Source organism: Chenopodium album, chromosome 4 (genome assembly GCF_948465745.1).
Source record: "Chenopodium album chromosome 4, dcCheAlbu1.1, whole genome shotgun sequence".
NCBI classification, from domain to species: Eukaryota; Viridiplantae; Streptophyta; class Magnoliopsida; order Caryophyllales; family Amaranthaceae; genus Chenopodium; species Chenopodium album.
In genome coordinates, this window is record NC_137837.1 from 76,779,514 (window position 1) to 76,802,809 (window position 23,296).

The window sequence follows — 23,296 nt, forward strand, 5'->3', positions numbered from 1 at the left end:
AGTTGTTAGCTGTAGAGGTAGCTGTGAGCCTGTGAGCTGTCAATAGGTAGTTGTGAGCTGTCAGCTGTCAAGGTAGCTGTTGATAATATAGCCGTGTAACCATTTAATACTTTGTTTGTTGATGCGCCTATTTGACGTCGACAAACCATGACGGATTTCATGATTATTATCTGATCTTGTACGAGTACATATGATTGATTAAATAACTTTTTTTTAACATATAATTTCATGATTATTATGCTTGAATATTTCCACTATATTATATTAATGCTTAATTGATAATTATCATTCTTACTAGTAGATTTTTTTTTTTTTAACTTTAATAATAAATCATTACATAAGCTTTATTAAATGCTAATTGATATTTTGTTCAAGGGTTTAATGTCTCAGTATTTTTTGTTCTCTTTGAAAGCGTAAGTTGATGATGTTATAAATAATTCAATAGATTTGTACTTCAATTACCACCGACTTTGAATTGTGATGAATTAGGATCCTACTAATACTTCGTTAGTGATATTTTATGAATTGCTGCAATATTTAGTTCAACTGTTTTCTAGACTTCTAGTATTGTTAAATTGCTAATTCAAATATTTTTACCTTAGCCGTATGCCAAGATCTTTTTAAGTATTGTGTTATTTAGAAATAGACGAAGGTGCGTCAATTTGTCAGTATGCTACTTTTTTTAATTTTTTTTTTTTAATAATACGTATTTAAGCATAGGATTGATGAAGAAATGTCTTCTTAGATGAGCAATGTTGTTTCTAATTGTCATGTATATTAAGAAATGACTTCATGAGTAAATTGGCAGTAAAAGATTCTTATAGTCTCTAGAAAATGACTGAAATGAGTAGTAACTAGTAAGACTATATTGGAATATATGGATGAAATTATATTGACAAAAAAATTTAAGTGTAAATGTAATGATTTGACTTCACAATAACCAACACAACTAATATGTGATTAATGTTAGATTTTCTTGGCTTGAATACATAGATTATAATAGATACAATAAGGGAATAAACCAACTAAATGTGATAGAGAAAATTGTAAGCCTATACCCTATATGTTAATCAATCAAATCAATATGATATACAGTATTTGTATGCTTAATATACTAGATCATTGGTTAAAAAGAGTTGATCAGAAAGTTTCAAGACACATTCAAGCCTTCAAGGTATGAAAGAGCATCCCTTTGTGTTCATTCACTTAATTGCATCCTCCTCTATATTCTAGATCTGGTAAAATGTAATTTCCCTAAAAAAAAAACACAAGGTTTAGGTCATTAGCGATCATTAGTGATCGTTTTTTTTTTTTTTATTATTTTTGTTGTTGTTTGTTTTATTTATAAAAAATTAAGTTTAAAAGTTTTAAAATATATTTCCCGTAATTCATTACACACATGGATCTCATTTTAATTTATCTTGGATTAGGCACACCAACTTTCTTGCAAAATAATTTGTGTGCCATTGGATATGAAAATTTAAGTAAAAGAAAATACTTCGTATTCTTTTCTTCCTTCATCAACCTTTCTTCAATCCCTCAAAAAAAAAAAAAAAAAAACAACCTTTCGTCCTTTCTTCAAATGGTAGGATAGTGGGACCCAATCAGACAGCCTACAACTTAAAAATGGCAGATTTCTCAAATTAAAATAGAAACCCAGATTACTTTCTTCTATACAAAACGTTTCCCAACAAAATTTGGAGAGAGAATTTCGTTGTTCAGAACAAGAATAGATTCAATTTTGTTGCAATTTTGAGGTTCTTTCAATTTCTGCTGCAAAAAAATTCTGTTTTTTTTTTTGTTTCGTTTATGATGCTTCAAGAAGATTTCTGGGCTATTTTGCTTATCTTGGATGTATTATAAGGAGTAGTTTTGAAATTATAAATGGTAATCAATCATGTTACAATCCTTTGGAGTAGTTTTCAAAATTGCTACAGTATTAGTTTCTTTAGTTTACATGCCTGGCATTGAATTACAGTATGCTGCCATGTTCAATTCTCTTGAAGTATATTCGTTAAATGCACAATGTGATAGATTTGGCTTTTTCCCTTACGTACTCCTTTGTTAAATGCACAATGTGATAGCTGCATTTGGGACAATATGTTCTTGCTAAAGAATCTATTTGTTAGTTTTGAAATTGATTTCTGTAAAGTAAATCACTTCCCATCAAACAGAACATGTGAGATAACTATTTATTATTGGATACTTGGATGTTTATAAAAAACAATTTCTGTTAAATTCTTGACTTCTTGTATACATAGTCTGTTTCCTAAACAGGAAAAATAATCATCTGTTGTTATTTTTGGAAGGTTATAGTTGCTACTGTGTCTAGCGATCCCGTGAAATACTCTGAAGCTTTTATTGGGAAAACTGAAGAATATTGCGCATGGATTCTTGATTAAGAGAAATGGGGAGGTTTGTTATAACTCCTTTTATTCATCTTAAAATTTGAAAGAGTGATATTTTTAGTTCTGGTGGAACTTTTATATTTATAATTGTGAGTCACTGAAGTAAGCCTAGTGGTTCTCATCCTTTATCTGCTGAAGTTGCTGTATGTGGTCGCATGCATGTGATTCCAAAGTATTTACTTAATACTCTAATAGAAATTAGTAAGAGAACTCTTTATAGCCTTCTTCTGATGTATTAGGCATAGTGGCTTGACCTGACCAAGAACAAGTAATGTAATTTAGTTTACTCTTTATAGCCTTCTTCTGATGTGTAACAGACCTGCTGTATATGGGCCTTATTGAACTAATTAATCTAAAGCATATAGCCATGACAAAACTGAATCATATTTAACTCACTGTACTAAAATTGAAGTAGTCTCACATGTCCATATAGATACAATTTCCTCTCTATCATATTCCGGTTTCTTAATCCAACCTTTTCACCGATGTTTGAAAAGAATTGAAAGTACGACCCATCTGCTGATAGTTAAGTAGGCACTATATCATCTAACTTAAGGAAATACCTTTTGGAGCTAGGAAATAGGAGTATAGGACTGGCTTGTGGACTTCCTGCTGTTGGAAGAAGAAATAAATTTTATCAGGCTGTTACCAGGAATGAGTATGAAGGAGCTCTAGTTGAGAATGTAGCTGTGGTTCTTTGGATTTTAATATTAATATATAATTCTACGTATAGGGTCTAAAATGGTGGAGCTATCTGACTTCGTGACTGCAATTAGGGCTCCATTTAGCGCTCTTTCTCTCTTGTTTGTCATGAATTCGGGCTCCATTAATTTATAATGTTATATGCCTCTTCTTCGTTTCATCATCTAGCCTTTCTATTGCAATGATTAGCTAGTTGTTTATAGGATTTTGTTTATGTTGTATTCTTGGCTTCTTGTATAGATAGTCGGTTTCTTTCTTTCTTATCCTTTTTACTAAATAGAAAAAATAATTATCTGTTGTTACTTTTGGAAGGTTATAGCTGCTACTGTGTCTAGCGATCCTGTGAAATACTCTGAAGCTTTTCTTGGGAAAACTTTTGAAGAATATTGCGCATGGATTCTCAATTCAGAGAAAAGGGGAGGTTTGTTATAACTCTCGTCTTTAATATTTGAAAGAGTGATATTTTTTAGTTCTGGTGGAACTTTTTATTCATAATTGTAATTCTTTGAAGTAAGCCTGGTGGTTCTCATCGTTTATCTGCTGAAGTTGCTGTATGTGGTTGCATGCATGTGATTCCAAAATCTTTACCTAATACTCTTACAGAAATTAGAAAGTGAACTCTTTATAGCCTTCTTCTGATGTATTAGCCATGGTGACTTGACCTGACCAAGAACAAGTAATGTAATTAAGTTTACCCAATGCGTATTAGCAAAATAATGAAGTTCACTTTATTAGGTCACTTAATTTCAAAGTATCCTGTTAATGCGTGATGTGTTACAGACCTTCTGTATATGGGCCTTATTGAACTAATTCATCTTAAGCATGTAGCCATGGCAAAGCTGAAATGTAGCCATGGCAAAGCTGAATTATTTTTAAGTCACTGTACTCCAATTGCAAGCCGTCTCACATGTCCATATAAATACAAATTCCTCTGTATCATATTCCAGTTTCTTAATCCAACCTTTCACCAATGTTGAAAAGAATTGAAAGTACAGCCCGTCTGCTGATTGTTAAGTAGGCACTAGATCATATAACTCAAGGAAAGACCTAATGAGCTAGGAATTAGGACCGTGGCTTGAGGACTTTCTGATGTTGGAAGAAGAAATAAATTTTATCAGGCTATTACTAACAATGAATCAATGAGTATGAAGGGGTTCTAGTTGCGAATGTAGTTGTAGTTCTTTAGATTTTAATATTGATGTATAATTCTACGTATAGGGTCTACAATGGTGGAGCTATCTGACTTCCTGACTGCAATTCGGTTCGGGCTCCATTAAGCGCAGAATAAGAGGGTTTTCTGTTGTCAGTTGAATACTTCTTGACTTATATCTTTTGTGTCACGGTACACACTTACTTTTATCTATCATTGCTGTATGAATATATTTGTTCTTTCAAAGTAATCTTTTGGTAGTGGTGTTTCCTTTTTCAGAATGTGGATTCCCTTGGAACGATTAGAACTTTAACATAAATATTAAATGTTCTGAATCATATGTAGTTCTCTCCACGTGGCAGTCTCTTAAGTTGCCATGTTATTCTTTTATTCATTGTTTTCTCTTTGCTGATGCTTTGCAAAATTTATAATCCAAAACCATAAATGTCATTTTATTTGAGGATTATTTAAGCCTTTTTTTTTTTTTTTTTGGAACGCAGGTTTATTTAAGCCTTGTTTTATCAAGTAACACTTATCATTGTAATGTCCAGACACCATTTGGCTCCATTTTTTGCACCAGAACAAATGTTGCACTATTTGCAATTATTTTTAGCTGACACCTTTCTAAAGATCAGCTAACTTTTACAACTGTGCATTATTTGCTTGAACACTGCTAGATGCACAAGTTCCTTTTGAAATAAATGCTTCCATTGCTCTGTTATTGGTCAACCATCTGGGCTTTGGTTACTTGCCAATTTTAACAATCGCATATTCTGGCACCAATCTAATTATGTTGCTCTAACAAAAAGAAAATAAAAGTGATACTACTACTCCTCTCTATAATAACTATCAGTCAATTACTTAATAACCTACAAGTTGATCAGCTGAAAATAACTTGGTTGAACTATAGCCTTGATAGATTATAGTCAACCTCATGCTATTCTTTTGGCTTGTAAATATTACTGCTTGTACGTTACATTTTGGTAGCCTAATGTCTTATTTGTAGCTTAGAACTTTATTGTGTGTTCGATTATCAGCATCCTGATTCCTTAGATTTACACTGCTGTGATTAAAATGTTAAACAGCTGTAGCAATGTCAGATACTCAGATGTGAGTCTGGTTTTAGTCATTTGCTAAGCTTAGACTTTTGCTATTTTTATCTAATATTCCTTAAAGAATTCATGCTTCCTAAACTTTCATCTATGTTGCAGTTTAGAACTTAGGGTCCTGATTAGATATGTCAGAACTCAGATTACATATCTCTCGTATGTACTACTTGTTTAAGACTAGTGAATTTATGTGCTATAGTTGAGAAAATCTTGAAACCAGTTTATGAGGAAGTATATCTGTATATGTCAAAAAAGTTAAGGTATATAATCAATAAGAATGTTTTCTTTTACAATTTGTGTTCCAAGGGGAGTTTTATTTTGATCATGATTAAACTGTTGATGTGTAAATAAATTTAATGATTAGGAAGGAAATATTTTTGACGAGGAGTGGCCTTTTTCTTCACACTAACTTATGAATCTGGGATGAGTAACTAAAATCTTATGAAAGGTTTCTCTGGTGAGCGGGGAGAGTACTCCAGCATCAACTATAATTTCACCCGAGATTGAATCTGGAACTGTGCCTTTATGGACTTAAACGAGTGAGCTTACCCAGGCATTTCATGTAATTTGCCTTTCTAATTAAAAGTTTGACTGTTTATTTCTTTTGCATTAGAGTAGAATTGATGGAAAGGAAAGTCACTCAGTAACTTACTCAATTGACAAATTGTAGGTCTCGTTGCATAGAATGTTCTGTATACTTAAATACTTCATTACTTCGTATATTAAGCTTCTTCTATAAATGGAATATGATCTACCATAATCTAATAGCGGACTACTTTCTGTGCTCTATATCTATTCTAGGGCCTTTCCATAATCTGTTTATCTTGTTTTTCCTGACCTATTTGTGATTGATTTAAAATTTTTTTATTCTATGTTAGGCCAAAGAGAAGGATCAATTTTATGAAATTGTTAACCTCATTGTTTACAATAACATAGGTAGGTAGACCCTTTTATTTTCCTTCTCTACATTGAACCCAGGCTTTGGAGTTATAGTTTGAACATTTTTAAAAAATTATGTGTTTTCTTTTGTTAGCAAGCGGAGTATGAGGTGGAGATATGCTGTGTGAGGGGTCTTAACTTGGTGTTCCCATGTGTGAGCTTGTCTAAGAATATTTGATGTACTGTATGATTATGTTATAATTGGCTTCATAAATGCTTGTGAATCACATTGGGGTCATGGTTTGAAAAATAAATAAATAAATAAATAAAAATGGGTTCATTACATTCCACTGTATTAGAACAGTCCCCTGTAGTCCTCAACTCTCAGGATTTTTGTATATTTTTTGTACTACATTTATCTTTTTATGTTTTGTTAGTGCTGTTGTGTGTTTTTTCTTTCTTCTTCTCAAGCATTGGAATTACCTTCACCCAAAATTTAGAGTTGTTTGTGGTTCTTGACAATTTGTCTTGTATTTTACTTAATAGGGGCTATTGAACTTTCAATATTAGCTGATTACTATGGACGTGAAATAGCAGCTTATGACATTCAGACAACTCGATGTGATTTGTATGGTCAGACCAGTATGCTTTTTTTCTTCTGTTTTCACTAAAAGATATCCAATTCTTGATACTAAAGCTTTCTGTTTGTTTGGGTATTAAACCAGGATCGTAACTTCAGTGAAAGGGCTATGCTTCTTTATGACAGGCTTTTCACTATGACGCTTTGGCTGTAAGCTCCTTAACCTTTTAAAAACTTTTGTTTATTGCTTGCAGCTTTTTGTTGTTGTTGTTGTGCTTGTGGGGGGTTGCCTTTTTCTTTCGGTCCTGTGTCTTGATGAATCCATTGGACACTACAATGTTATGTAAAAACTTAACATTATTTGCGGTTGTGTTAACAGATGTCTCCCGCTGAAGGTGCTCCAGAGGAGGTCTAGCAATGACAGAACCATAGGGCCTGTTGAGGGGCTTGCTCAAAATTTTGTGAAGGAGCAGCATAGGTATTTGACCCCTTGCTTTAAATTTTTGCGTGTCAAATTACTGCAGTTTAAGATGATAGACAAGTGACAGTGACTTGCTGATTCTCCCACACTAATTAAAACTTGAGCCAAGCTTCCTGATTCTAGTAATTTACGACTTAGCTGGGTAACTTGGATTTTTATTCGAACCTACTCAAGCTTTTGAGCTGAGCATGATTGGATTTTTAACTCACAAAACTGAATCGAGCTTTGACCAACCCAAGTTCAAGTAGTATTTGGATTAGCCTATGAGGCTCATAATAAAATCTGTAGAGGATGATGCGAACTTTTAAGAATGTTATTTAGTTTAGGTTGATGGTGTTACTATGTCTAATTTCACTTTGCTGCACTTCAGACTGAGAAAGTTTACTGACACTGCCAACTTCACATTGCGCTGTGGAGTCTGCCAAATCGGAGTTAAAGGACAGAAGGTAGCATCTCTTACATTTTTTGTTTTGCGGCATACTTCATATAATATTTGGTGTTGTCTCCTAATGCAAACTCTGATGATGCTCGAATTATCTACTGTCGTCACTGCAGGAGGCTGTGGAGCATGCACAAGCAACGGGTCATGCCAACTTCCAAGAATATGGGATGAGTAACTTATGAATCTGGGATGAGTAACTAATATGTTATGAAAGGTTTCTTTGGTTAGTGGGGAGATTACTCCAACATTAACCTAGTATAATTTCACCTGAGATTGAATCTGGAACTGTGCCTTTATAGACTTAAACGAGTGAGCTTACCCTGGCATTTCATGTAATTTGCCTTTCTAATTAAAAGTTACTGTTTATTTCTATTGCAGTAGAGTAGAAATGATGAAAAGTCACTCAGTAACTTTCTCAATCGGTAAATTGTAGGTCTTGTTGCATATAATGGTCTGTATATTTCAAATACGAAAACTTCGTATTATCGTGTATTAAACTTCTTCTATAAATGGAATATGATCTATCATAATCTAACAGTGGACTATTTTCAGTGCTCTATATCTATTATGGGGCTTTTCCATAAACTGGCTATCTTGTTTTTCCTAACCTATTTGTGATTGATTTAAAATTCCTTTACTTTTTATGCTGGCCAAAGAGAAGGATTAATTTTATGAAATTGTTAACCTCATTGTTTCCTTTACGTTTACCCTTCTCTACATTCAACCCAGGCTTTGAGTTATAGTTTGAACATTTTTAGAAAATCATGTATTTTCTTTTGTGAGCAAGCGGAGTATGAGGTGGATATATGTTGTGTGAGGGGTCTTAACTTGGATTTCCCATGCGTGAACATGTCTAAGAATATTTAATGAGTATATTGCCTCTAATCATGGAAGGCCTGTATGATTATGTTATAATTGGCTTCTTAATTGCTTGTGAAGAGGTCATGGTTTTTTTTTTTTTTAAAAAAAACAATGGTTCATTATATATTCCAAAACAGTCCCCTGTAGTCCTCAACTCTCAGGATTATTTCAAATTATTTGCCGCTTGATTTATACGAGTAAAAGATAATAATCCATCCCAATGACATGTGGATACATACGTAACATATTAGCCATCTCTGGGTGGGCTAAAAAAGCATGGGTGATGGCACAGGTATTTAGGTCACTAAGACTACTAACCTATCGGTAATCTAATAATGATGCCTGATTTACATATAATTCTTTTTATTAATTATAACGAACAATATAACATTAATAATTATAATTAAAATTATAGATAGAATATTATTTATTATTATTCATAATAATAATAATAGTTGATATAATAATAATAATAATTAATTTTGCACAAATTTTGTTGCAAATTGGTGGGTGTTTTAATGCAAATGGGTCATTCTTTTTGGGACAAAGTTTTGGCCAAATGGGTTTTGGGCCGGAGGGAGTATTATTCATAATAATAATAATAGTTAATATAATAATAATAATAATTAAATAAAAAGGCTTCTTTTTTCTCTCTCTATATTTTTTTGTCTTAAAAATTAGGGTTCCTAGATAAACTTGAGTGACATTTGTAAGGAAAATCTGCATAATGGGGGGAAAAAGGCATCTATGAAGAATGCTGGGAGTAAGAAAATCTCCGGAAAGTGCGCAACTTGTGGGAATGAATTTCTGGATGATAATCTCTTTATTCGGCATGTGAATCGTTGTATCAAAATTCACCCTGATGCCAAAGACAAGGTATAAACTTTTTTTATACTATACTACTACGTTTTTGATTTTTAGCTATTTTGATCATGAATCCATTCATCATATCATCTTTCAAACAAAAAATTTTCCCTTTAGATATTTTGATTTTAGCAGAAAGGTGAAAGAATTTAGTGTTATAATCAACATATTTCCTCCAATCCATCAATGCTTTTTGAGCCCAAGAGATTCATTCATTATTGTAAGTCACTGTCAAGTCACTGATTCAACGATCTTTTTGCTTCTGATGTATAAGCTGTCCTGCTGTTGGGGTTATTTTTAATCTTATTCGGCATACGACAGGAACCTAGACTAAGAGCATCATTAGTGTTGGGGATACTTATATCCTTTCCCGGTTTCTCTCTCCTTTCCTACACTTGACACATCACTTTCTCTTTCCTCCACATCACTTCCCACTATTTCCATCCTTTTACTCATCCTTTCCCTTAAAAATTTCCAACACCAATGAGTATCCTTTCCCACTTTCTCTCTCCTACTTACATATACCCCACCATTTATTCCTTTTTCAAATTACATATATTTATTAATATACTTAATTATTATTATTGTTGAAAATGTTGTTAATAATAATTAATAATAGATCGTTCTATTAACCGACACATTAATTAAATGAGACGAATTCAAAAACATAAAATTCATTGATTAAAAACATGAAATACATTGATTAAACGACACGAATAAAAAAAAACATGAATTACGTTGATAAAAATAGCAAAGAAAATAACAAACATAAGTTTAAAAATAACTGAAATGTTTAATTTTCATCGGACCTCATAGACTGTGCCCATAAATGCTCGATCAAGTCGTTCTTCAAAGCCATATGGACGTCTCTATCACGAATTTCCCCTCTCGAAGCTATCAATCTATTGAAATTATCTGGATCATACTGTCCGGGAGTTACGGTGAATGTTGTTGCATTCCTAGTTGAGGACGACCCCGGCATATTCTCAGGCTGTTCATCGGCAAACTCGAGTGGATCCTTATAATTTAAATATGTATCACGCTCGTCTTCAACAATCATGTTGTGGATAATGATGCAAGTCATCATAATTTTCCACAACAGATCTACACTCCATGCCAAAGCAGGCTTCCTGATTATTGCGAAACGAGCTTGTAACACACCAAAAGCACGCTCAACATCCTTTCTCGCACTCTCTTGACGTTTAGTAAATAACGTATCCTTAGCTGTTTGAGGGGCAGTAACCGCATCTATAAATGTCGACCACTTTGGATAAATCCCATCGGTGAGATAGTATCCTTTTGTGTAAGTGTTTCCATTAACTGTGAACAGAACTTGTGGAGCACGATTATTTATTATATCATCAAACACAGGAGAACGTTGTAGTACATTAATATCGTTGCACGACCCAGGAGTCCCAAAGAAGGCGTGCCAAATCCATAAATCCCTAGATGCAACCGCTTCCAAGATAACAGTGGCCGTTTTAGATCGGCCTTGATACATTCCTTTCCATCCAGCTGGACAATTTTTCCATACCCAATGCATGCAATCAATGCTTCCTAGCATGCCGGGGAAGTTTCTATCCTCCCCTTCTCTTAGAAGACGTTGGATATCTTCCATTGTTGGCTTGCGGAGGTACTCAGTTGCAAACTGAGCAATAACTCCATCGACAAATTGTGAAAGACATTCTCTAGCAGTACTTTCACCAAGCTTTAGATATTCATCTACTTGATCAGCTGAACAACCATAAGCTAACATACGTATAGCCGCGGTGCATTTTTGAAGGGGTGAAGCACCAAGACGCATGGTAGCATCGGGACGTTGTTGGAAATAGCGATTACTTGCACTTAATGTGTCCACAATGCGAAGGAACAGGGGTCTCCTCATATGAAACCTCCTTCGAAATACGGTATCATTGTATACCGGTTGATTACTAAAGTAATCTGCAACTAGATTGTCGTGAGCCGCTTCACGATTTCTAGGCACAGTTACCCTTCATTTTCTCGGACGTTTTTGCTTTTCAGGTTGTAATGAATTAAGCACTGAATTTTGCATCGCAACTAAACGTTGACTCTCATTTATAAAATTCATGACCATGTGATCATAAATTTTATCAGTTATACTTGAGGAGGAAGAGCTTGAAGAACTTGAAGAGATTGAATCTAAGCTCATATTGTGTTTGGTGTTTTATTTTTGGTGTGTTTGTTTGTGACACTAGAAGATAGAAATCATGTACTTTAAATAGACAAAAATAGGAAATTGTTGGTCAGAAGATAAGATTTTGTTAAAACATAATTGGTGCACATAAGATATGGATAAGATAAGGATTGTATGGTGAGAATTATGACCAATGCATGCAGAATTTTGTAAGGTCAGTTTTTTTACCAATGCATGCATGAGTCTTGTCAAAAGGTAAAAGAGACATCATAGTTTTAAAAACAAATTAAAATACACTAATATTAATTTAATACATAAACAACAATAACAACACTACATAAACATCAACATTACTAGTAGCACAAACAATTTAAAAAAAAAATAACTTGCGTACCTTACAATACTTAATTAAAATACAAACATTGCAAATACTAAAATGAAATTAAAGCGAAAACCTACTACTAAATTCGTCTCTCAGTTTGTTATACATTGCTAATTCCTTGTCATCAAGAACGGGATTCTGCATTAACCTTTCTAACTTTCTGAACTTCATGGCCTCCTCCTTCTGCCTTTTCTTTTCTTCTACCCGGGCCTTTTGTTCTTCATCTCGTTCTCTCATCTGATCAAGTAGTCGCTCTCCCAATTGACCCAATTTCTCTCCCATGTCATTAAAATTTGTATTTAAAGAGTCAAGATTTACACTTGACGAAGTACTTGATGCTTTACCTTTCATCTTTGTATGTTTTATGCCAAGAGATCTTTTAGCCCTTCCGCCAACCTCACACTGTGAATCGGGTTGGGATCTTTTACCGCTCCCCCCACTATCTGTAGATGCTTGACCACCCGGTAACATATCGGACTGAACTTTGGACAAGGAGGGATCCCATTTGGGGTAATTCCTCAGAATTGCAAAACAATGCAAATAACAAAACATCTTATTGTTAGTTGCTTTGTAATCCATGTGAGCGAATCTCTCTAAATTTTGCTCAGATTCACCACTACCCTTAGTTCGAAAATGATAACCGTAGGCGTCAACCCATTTACTTACATGTAAATTTATGTGATCCCATCGATTTTGCAAAGATTTAACGTTTCTTACCTTAATCTCATTGAGATTTTCAGCTCTAGCCTTTTCGTACTGGTTGTGAATTTCTGCCCATAACCCGCTTCTCTTGGTCTTGGTTCCCCTCTCCACATCGCCTCCTGCATTTATATAGGCTGATACAAGAGCTTTGTCTTCGGCGATACTCCATGCTTGGTTTTTCCTTTGTGCAGATGTATTGAGTTGCACTTCTGGAACAATTTCGACTTCATCATTGTCAATCTCTTCAAGATGTTGTGCTCCCGCTAATTCTTCAACATGTTCACCACTTAACTCTATTGGAGTAGCATTGCTACTACAAACTCCACCTGGAGATTGATTCATATTTTGAGTTAAATGTTCTGATATAGGGAAAAAAGGGGTATTACCAAAAGCTTGTTGATATGATTGGGAATTATGAGGAAAATTTGGTTGTATTGGTGGAATATTATTGAAATTTGTTGGTCTTGGTTGACTACTACACCATTGAAAAAATGCAGCTTGAATTTGAGGATTACTCAACAGATTAGGGTCAACAGGAGGATTAGATTTGTTAAATTGAAAGTTTGAATTGTTAGGAAAATTCGGGTTACCACCGTAATTAGAATTATTACGATCCATATTGAAGACTCTAAGAAATTGGAAGTGAAATGGAGAAAAATAAACTTGAAAATATGGAGATTAGAATAATTTTGTGTTTAAGAGTATTGTACAAGTGAAACTGAAATTTTGTGAAAATATAGCAAATTTATACTCATTTTATAGACAAAAAAATTTTATGACCGTTGGTGTTTTCGGATTTCAAAAATAAGTTACCGTTTGCAATTTATAGCCGTTATAATATTTTGGAGCAAAAAAAAATCAAAGCCAATAAGATGCTGCCACTTGTCGGAATGAAGTATGACCAAAAATTGAAAAAAAAAGGAACTAGCCGTTGGAGATTGCAGCACGCGTGAGTTTTTGTATATTTTAATGTGTAATTTTGCACAAGGGACGAGGTAAGCTTCCTTTTACCAGAAAGGAAATGGGTCATTCCTCTTTTTAAGAGGATCCTTTCCCAACACACAACATTCATCAGGATTGACTAAAGGGTCCTAAAAGGATTGGGAAAGGTCCCGATGCTGCTGCTCTAATAGCAGCATCTTGGTGAGTAAAATTCATTTTAGGGACTCACCTTTCATACTTTTCATCGTTTGGGGACTCACCTTTCACTTTTCATCGTTTGGGGATTGCCGGTCACCGAAATTCAATTAAATCCGGTCACTTAATAAAAAATTCTCCTAAATTTGTTAATTACAACTGTCAAAAGATAAATTTTAGACTTTGACTCTACAAAAAAAATACATTGTAGAAGAAAACTCCAAAATGTTAAGAGTATGTAGAGCCCAAAATGCGAAAATTGTAACTGGATAACCTCAAAATGTTAAACATTTCTGCAAAAAAAATTTAAAATGTGTATGAGTAATGAGAATTATTTTTAATAGCAATAGTATTATGATTAAAAAAAAAAAAACCCAATAGCATATACGAATGTATTGTACAGAGCCAATGGGTTTACCTCAAGTTTGATTTATTATGTAACTTCTCACATCATTGATTTAGATTATGGTTGTAAGGTCCACTTTTTTTTGTTAGCCATATCCTTGCATTAAGAGAACAAATTATCAATTAGCATATAGTCTATTTATTTTACTTGAACTTCATACTGAATTGACATGAGTGGAGCAAAAAAAAAAAAAAAAAAAATAATACCTGTAGTGCTTGAGTTGTTATGTAATTTCTGCCATTCAGAGAAATGAAACTACGGTTTGATGATGAAATGCTACCTTGAGTCGATTGTGATTGCTGGGTATTGTTATGTATTACTGTAGTTGACTGCAAAGTTTGCTCTCCACCATAATCAGTATAGTAAGCAGCTTGCCTCCTTGGTTCATTGATCTGGGAAGGAAGACATTAATACAAGAACCATCAACATATTGTACATATGCTTATAATTGAGTGGATTTTTGAAGAAAACAAGCATATGAACTTACTAAGATTAACACACACACACACACACACACACACACACACACACACACACAAAAGAACACACTGAGGATCCAGTAGCAGTTTGTAGGGGTGTTTGTTTCTTTCCTTTCTGTTGAAGTTGCGTGAGTGGTTGAGTTGAACTTGGTAATTCGTCTCTGAAGCTACAACTTCTTTTGTTATGCCCTTGCTCTCCACATACACTACATTTCATAATCCTGCCAGTCTTCCTCATTTTACCATTGCTAGTTGCTTCTCCAACCTGTTTTTTCCTTACCTTTTGCGGTCTACCTCTAACCTTTTTTAATGGAGGGGCTGAAATTGATTCAGCTTGTGAAATTGGCCATTCATTAGGTCCATTCAAAGGCTCCATAGGAAACTCATAAGCCTTCAAATATTCAGATTTGGTAAAAGAGCTTGCAACATACTGTTCGGGATGTTCCACGGACTTCCAAATGGCAGCAATTGCATGTTTACATGGTATCCCACTTAGTTGCCATGTATTGAAACTGCAAGTTCTATCTCTTAGATCAACGACATATTTCGTTTGAGTTATCCCATCTCTCACACCAAACTTAAACCTTCCATCCCAAAATGCAGACCACCCCCTTGACTTTAACTTATTATCTTCCAATTTTTGTTGAATTCTTGGACAAATAAAACACTCTTTCTTTTCAATAAAATCTCTTTTCTTAAATAATCTCTCCATTAAACTCTCACTTATGTCCTCCAACATAGTAATTATTGGCTTATGCCTAGAGTTAAGTATATATGCATTGAAAACCTCACTCATATTATTGTCGATGCTATCACAACAAGATTGTGGTGTGTAAAATGCTTTACACCATTTCTTGTAGTTTCTATTCAATAAATCATTTGCAGCAGCCTCTGAAACTTTTCGAAATGCTTCAATGTTTGCTTGGAAGACATTTTCAGTTGTGCTTTTGGCAATTCTCCAGAACCATTTCCTAAGTTCCTGCCCCCCACCAAACACATCCCTAAAATTACAATAAACGTGTCTAGCACAACACCTAACTTCTGCTTGATTCCATATCTCACTAACAGCTTGAATCAAACCTTTTTGTTGATCTGACATTATTGTATACCCTGCGCCACTAGTTGTACCTAAGTCTTGAGATAATAATTCCAAAAACCAACCCCAACTATCACCACTTTCGACCTCCACAACAGCCCATGCAATTGGAAACATTTGGTTGTTTCCATCCCTCCCCACAGCCACTAAAAGCTGTCCACCAAATGGACCTTTCAAAAAACAACCATCTAGTGAAATAAATGGTCTACATCCATTAAGAAATCCCTTTCTCAGTGCTTCAAAACAAAAGTACACGCGTTGAAATTCTTGGTTTTTCAATTTCAAAATAACCGTGTTGTTAGAGTTTGCTCGTAAAATCTCTAGTGCATATCTATGTAATAACCCATATTGCTCTCTATACTCACCAACATGACCCTTTTTTCTAGCTCTTACTGCTAGCCACAATGAAATTTTTATTCCCCAATCACACCATACGTGCTCTACAATTTCTCGCAATCTCATGTAAGGGTTAATCTTAAACTTACTTGCATAAGTTGAAGCAACCCATGAAGAGGAAATCAATGTCACCTTGTTCTTTCTACCGCAAATGTGCTCATCTTGATGTGTCTTTATCTGAAATGTTCTTTTACCAGCAGCCCAAGACGCCCAAAGTCTCCATTTGCAGCCCTGTGATTTACATTCAGCCCCAATCTTATCTTTTTTATTTGTACTGAAATGCACATCTCTCCCATGGAAAATACAATAGTCTGTAATTGCTTTTTTCAGATGTTGAGCATTATCAAACTCTTGTCCGACGTAAAACTTAGTATCCTAAGGTGTTGTCCCTTTTTTGTACTTCTTGAAAGTAGAAGATTTTTTTATTTTAGTCGGAACAGGTATTATATACCCACAATCTTCCTCATCAGATGCATTATCAGGACTATCCAAGTCAGTAGAATCCTCATATTCACTATCTATTTCTTCAGGCTGCTTTCATTTGTTCTCTGCCACTCTTTTAAGTTGTCTAAGTTCTTCTTCATAATCCTTATCAATCTTCTTAGCTTCTCCTATTTTTTCTATAGCAGCAACAACCTCTTCATCATCCATATCACTGCCATTCTCATCATAATCAATTGCATCATCTATTGTAGGCCTGACAGGACTCTTAAAAGCATCCTCATAATCAATTGAAAATAGAAAGTCCAAGTTTTCCCCTATATTGAACATTATTATTATTGATCTATATGTGTACTGGGTTAAATACTATTAATCTAACACTTAATTGAATTTGCACAGGAGGTCGTCTCTGGTCGTCCTTCGGGTTCCAGTTCAGGTTCCCGACCCACTGGTCGTGGCGGTTGTGGTCGCAGGTACCGTCAGGTATGCTCTTTAATTCAATTTGTTGTCTTAATTTTGCTTCTATTAATTAATTTGTAGTTTAGAAATTTGGATTGAATTCTTTAGTAAAAACTATCATTGAGAATTTCCCTTTAAATTTTAACGATGAGTTTTATCTTTTTATACAAGTGTGTTTTGTGTATATGAAAGTAAAATATGATTTAAACATAATTTTAATGTGTTATTGATTAATTTTGCAGTGATGGCATGGCAGCTAAAATTGGACAGTGATAGCAGCTGGAGAACTTACTCTAACGGGACTTTTTCAACAAAACAATGAATAATTGTAATAAGTTTTGGAGATTTTATGGTTTGTAGCAAGTTTGTTGCAACTTTTGCCAAAAACATCCGCTACACATTTACTGCAACTTCCCAAATTTTCCATTTTTAGTAAGTTTTTTTTAAGAAAATTACACATATACCCTTACTTACAATTTAATAACCACAATTAGATCTTAAACACTACACTTAATTAATTACCAATCTGACCAGTAATTTATCTAACCATTACCACCAAATTAAATTCACTACCCCAATTCCCAACTAACTCATAAAATTCATCCAGCTTTCAAATGATTTTTCCAGAAATTAAACCCCAATTCATCTTGTTCTTCATCTTCCTTGTTTTCTCTCTCTTCAAACAACTAGATCTCCATTCTTGCATCCCTCAGTCTCTCTCTTTCTCTCTCCTACTTCTCACTCGGTTCATCCTCTCCCTCTCTCAATCTTTTTCTCTCTCCTTGTTTCTTTGTTTCTCAGACTCACAAGATTTCCAGATCTAGCCAACAAATTAGTTCGACGCAATTAATTTCCAGATCAAATTCATTCCTTACGATAAAAAATTCAGTTTGCGATGTAAGGTGGTAGTTTAAACCGCCATTTACGAACGATCTTAGGGTGAGATGGGTCAGTGGATCTTTCGATGAGGTGGTCGTTGGGTAATTAGTTTTAGAGGGTGTGGTTAGTGGGTTGGGTTCGATTTGTGTGGGGTTTTACGGAGTGCTTGTGTGGTGGTTGTGGGGGTAGCTTTAGGTTTTGGGTTATGGGTGTATGGTGGGTACGAGCTTAGCGTGGTGGTTGGGGGGTGCTTGTAAGGCTAGTGTTACTGTTTTATTGTCTTTGTACTATGGTGGTGCTGCGAAGGCGGTGGCTTGTGTGGCGGGTGTTATGAAGGGTGGTTGTGGCCTGTGTGGTTGACAAGAGGATAAGGCCCGTGATTGTTAATTTATTCCCACTTTCTCTCTCGTTCCTTCCTTAATCACATGCCTCTCCTTTCTTCATCTCCATTTCTCATTTTTTGCCTAGGAGTCCATGTCAACTCCAAAGTTGCAAAAAACTTGAAACGGGGATAGTATTTCTTTAGTAAAAGCTTGTTTAAAGACTAATGGTTTTATATTATCAATAAACATGGAAACCATATTTTCCTAAAATACTAGAGAATAATATATTAATATCAGAATATGTATTCAATTAAATGGTTAATAAAACTAAGGGAACAAGAAACTACAATCAATTTAGGGTAACAAACATGCAATTTTTGAATTTCCGCAAAATTAAAAAAGGAATCTTTGCCTTTGTAGATGATATCTAGTACTATAAAGAAAAGGAGAACACAAAAAATAGACTATCAATACAGATAAAATTATTGTCGTTAAAGTGTGTGACTCATCATGCAGGAGAGAAAAACAATCAATCAAGAACTGATATGCCAAGACACTCTAGCTGATATGTCAATAATCACCCTTGAGAGAACATTTTGGCCATAGAATTCCCTTGAAAGAAAGTACAAGGGTGGAGGATGTGTGTAGATTACACGGCTTTGAACAAGGCACTATCAATAATAAGTTCCCTATCCCTTTTAAGAAACTTCCCCATTTTTCTCAAATTTTCAACCCAAAGAAAGCCACATGTCAAAGTTATCCAAACCAAGCTTCTTTATCTACTAGAAAATTTATCTTTATCTTCATCTTCATTTCCCCTCTTCAATTCAACCTTTAATCAAAATTAATTGTCCATTTTGCCATCAATATTAGTCCCTCAATCTTCCCCCTTCATTAGTAGTCTCATAGCCCTCATTTCGAATTAAATACTCCATAAATTAATTCTTTAATCATCTTTTTGATTACACACTTAAACCTATAATTATTTATTGGTATTTCCTCACTCATCTCTTAATGCAATTCTAACTCTATTTAACAAAGTGCCTCCATCAATTTCATATGTATATTCACATTTAGTGAGTAATTGTCATATTGTGATTTTTTTTAAAAGATTATATTTAAATATAGCTATAATCATAATTTATGGTCTTGTATGTCAATCCCAAATAGTTTGCGAGAAACACTTGTACAAGTAGACAAACATAGGTGTGTTATTGTATTGTGCTCATAGAAGATTGATTGGGTTGCAATTGAAGTTTTAGAACCTATTTTTGGATGGATTGTTACTTGAAACTTCCAATTTTTAATTTGTGTTGTACTAAATTTGAGAAATTTATGCATCCTGACGAGAGAGAGGTTGATGTTAAGGTGCTTAGCTTGCTAGAGATATAGCTTTATAGATTAAAGTGTGTTATACATCATGCGGCGAAGAAAAACAATCAATCAAAACCACAAATATAATAAAGAGAAAAGTACTAGAAATTACCATCATTCATTAGGGGTGACAAACACACGAATTTCATTTTATGCAGAATTAAATGTCAAACAATTCTTACCAAACCCTCCAAATTATAATCAACAAACATCAAAGGCAGTGTTTTGTAATTTGGCTTTTGGGGTGTGAGGATAATTCAACAAGTAGCAACTCACTAGGAAAGTGACAAGGTAATTAGTATAACATGTGGCTAAAGAGCTTCATAAAGCATCTATTACATACCTTAAGCTTGAAAGTTTTGCAAATTTTCCTTTTTTCCTCGACATTCGGATTCATCTTCCCCGTATTAGTCATCCTCTTCCTGATTATCCCTCTTAAGAACCACCTTCATGCTATCTTCTCATATTCATATTAGTGATCCTACTTAAAAACAATAAATCAAGGATGAAACACACAATAAAATTCAGGGATTAGAAAATAGCAGGGCAGGCATAAAACCTCACCTCAATGTCCTCAACACGCCATATATTCCATTCGTTTTCTTTTGAATCTCCTCCTATACCATGACAAACAGATAAATATAATTAAATAAACGCACTCCAATTTGACATGAACAAGAAAGCTGAGGTATAATTAATTTATAAAAAAAACAAATCTAATTGAATTGAATTGAACTATCCATGCCATAGTTTCCGTCCATTTTCTTCTGAATCTCCTCCTGTACCAGGACAAACAACTTTAGAATAATACAAATAACATAAATTCAAGGAATACCCGAAGAACAGATCAAATTAAATTAAAAAGAACAGATCTAATCAAGGGGATAAATAAATTCGATTTGAAATCAAATTAAAAAAAACTCAGATTCAATCCCATCCAATTAACAAGAACAAGAAAGTAAAGGTACATAAATTAAATCAAAATCAAAATTAAATCCAAAAACAGAGAAAATTGAGATCGATGAATACCCGAGATCAGAGGACAGAGGCCGGCGGACGGTAACCGGCAGATGGCGGCCGGTGATAAGGAGAGAGTCTTTACCAACCAACCAAGTCTACCAAATTAACAACAACCAAGAAAAGAGGAGAATTTTGGGGTTTTATTTTTTATTTTACTTTTTTTGTTTCAGTTTTAATAGTTTTACTTTTAGTTCAGACTTTCTGAACTGTACTTTGTCTGCTAAATTAGATTTTTTAATTTTTAATTTAAACCTAAGCCATACCACCTTAATGGGCGATTTAATCCACCCACCACTAGGGCTCTTCATGGGCCGCCCTGACCCATAAAAAGTTTTGGAGGTCCAGTATGTAAATGGGGCGGGTTTTCAAAGGGTCACCACCCAAATACCTAACTCACTACTGAAATTACCCTTTCTGTCCACCAAAAGGGAGTACTTTGTGTGCTTAGTGCCATTTGAAATTATACTGTACACTAGGTTAGGTCCCGTGCCATGCACGGTTATTTTAATCACTTCATATTTTCTTTATATAAATTAATTTATGCCTTTATGGCATACAAAATAAAAAGTTAATATATTTGTAGAATAAATTATATTCCATCATAATTACACTTCTGTACAGAGATTATTTATTTCCTTATTAATCCGTACTTAATTGGGTAATAACATAAGAAAGGTAAATATTATTATTTCTTTATTTGGTTGACAAAAAAAAATTTCTTTTAAATAACTTCTTTAAATAAAATTTTCTAAATTATAAAAAAAAAAAATACAAAATACTAAGAACAACATGACACGTGTCATTGCTGGTGTGTCTTTTAGTATATAGTTATTGATTGATGATTATTGATAGATATGTTACAACTTACAAGTCTTACAACAAATTATTTGCCGATTGATTTATACGTTGAAAAGATAATATCAAGATTTTTTTATTTTTTTTTGGAAACGATCAAGATTTTTTTTGACAGATCTTTTGAAATTTTCGTAAAAAAATAAAAAAAATCTCTTGATAATAAAATCAAGAATATCTCGTCAAAAAAAAGAAACAAAAAATTCAAAAAGATTATCTCTTCATGATTTTGTTTCCTAATTTTAGGATACGTTTATGTTAGTTTAGGAAGCTAATAATAATTAATTTTAATATCCTAAAATAATGTTGCCGTCTTACGGTTGATTAAATTTGTTTCCTAGTCTAAGTATGATTCCTAAGTATGATGTGAAAAACTAAAAAGTGGTATAAATATATGAAGGAGCCACAACAGAATTACAAATTAAAGATAGTAATCGTAAATTCCCAAGTTTGTGTGCTCTATTAAGTTGTTAATCAGCAATGAATCAAAAAGAGTTTGACGAATCATGGCCTCTCTCTCTTGAGGAAACACAAACACCTTGGCTTCTGTATACCCATGACCACGATGATGATACTGACTCTAGTGAGTGTGATGATGATACCGAGTGTGAACAACTCCAGGTTTTTTACTCCCCCGGTGACTCGAAATCGTACATGAAAAGTATCCCTGAATTGTGCCACAAGGAAACAATTGCTTTTTTTCATGGCTGGTTAATTCTACGCGATCAGGAGGACAGTTGCATCTATTCTTTATTCAACATTACCACTCTACAGACCACAAGTCTTCCGCGTTTACCAACTGATGATGTACCTGTTGGAGGGTTACCTGTGTGCTTACTAACATCATCCCCATCCCCATCCCCTGCTGATGATAATTGTATGTTTTTATTATCCATTGTTAGTGATATCTGTGATAGCCTGTTGTTTTTCTGCCGGCCATGGGCTGATACGTGTGATTGGGTCGTACAAAGTGTTGAGCTTGAAGATGGGACGAAAGCACGTATAACAAACCTGGTTACTCTTAATGGGGTTATATATGGTCGTTCATATGTAAAAGATCCCGTGAGCAATGATATATTCTATATAGTCGATGAATTGAACACGCTGACCATACGACCCTTGCAAATTGATGAACCGAATATAGAATCAGAGACGGTTAATGAATTTTATCATACCTATTTGCTCGAATCTTGTGGCTGTATTTACTACGCAAAGATACTTTATCGTTTTATTAATAAATATCATGAAATAAACAACATTGTCGCTATCAGGGCATGGGAGCTGAATTTAGAGGAAAACAATTGGATGGAGTTGAAGAGTTTGAATGGCAGAGCTTTTTTATTGAATCCTCGTGGTAGTACTTGGTGTTGGGGTAATAATGCTAAAGTTGGTGGTATTCAAGAGAATTGCGTTTGCTTTCCTTTTTCAAGTGGATTAGAAGATGACCCAAATATTATAGTTTCAGTCAACCTAGTTGATCAAACTTGGACCGTTGTTTCTCCCTCCCCAAACTTGGTAAGCCCTGATGAGTACTATGATAATCCTGTTTGGGTCGTCATGCCAAGGTTACAACTCAATAACATTCCAAATCCAAACCAACAACAAATTCAAATCGAACACGAAGATGACAATATTAATGAAGAAGCACAAGAGGAGGACATTAGTTGTTGGTTTGATAAGCTGCCATTAGATATGATACAATCGCTTCCAAACTATATG

The 23,296-nt window shown here is 34.2% G+C and overlaps 2 long non-coding RNA genes and 1 pseudogene across 7 annotated transcripts; 2 read left to right on the top strand and 1 right to left on the bottom strand.

Moving 5' to 3' along the window:
- Positions 1–2,407: 2,407 nt before the first annotated feature.
- On the top strand, positions 2,408–8,233 carry LOC145628226 (OVARIAN TUMOR DOMAIN-containing deubiquitinating enzyme 2-like; annotated as a pseudogene).
- Positions 8,234–9,302: 1,069 nt separating this feature from the next.
- LOC145629382 (uncharacterized) lies at positions 9,303–17,698 on the top strand. Its single transcript, XR_014111664.1, has 3 exons — positions 9,303–9,488; positions 17,070–17,153; positions 17,372–17,698. It is a non-coding gene; the product is annotated as an uncharacterized LOC145629382 (long non-coding RNA).
- Positions 9,787–20,931, bottom strand: LOC145629380 (uncharacterized). Of its 6 annotated transcripts, none has more exons than XR_014111658.1 (7): positions 20,735–20,931; positions 20,270–20,322; positions 20,049–20,151; positions 14,465–14,650; positions 14,271–14,354; positions 13,918–14,145; positions 9,787–9,801 (listed from the first exon to the last, which is right to left on the bottom strand). It is a non-coding gene; the product is annotated as an uncharacterized LOC145629380 (long non-coding RNA). The 6 variants fall into 6 exon arrangements; XR_014111663.1 differs by having other exon boundaries at positions 13,918–13,992; positions 20,735–20,929; XR_014111659.1 differs by having other exon boundaries at positions 9,792–9,806.
- Between the last annotated feature and the right edge of the window lie 2,365 nt (positions 20,932–23,296).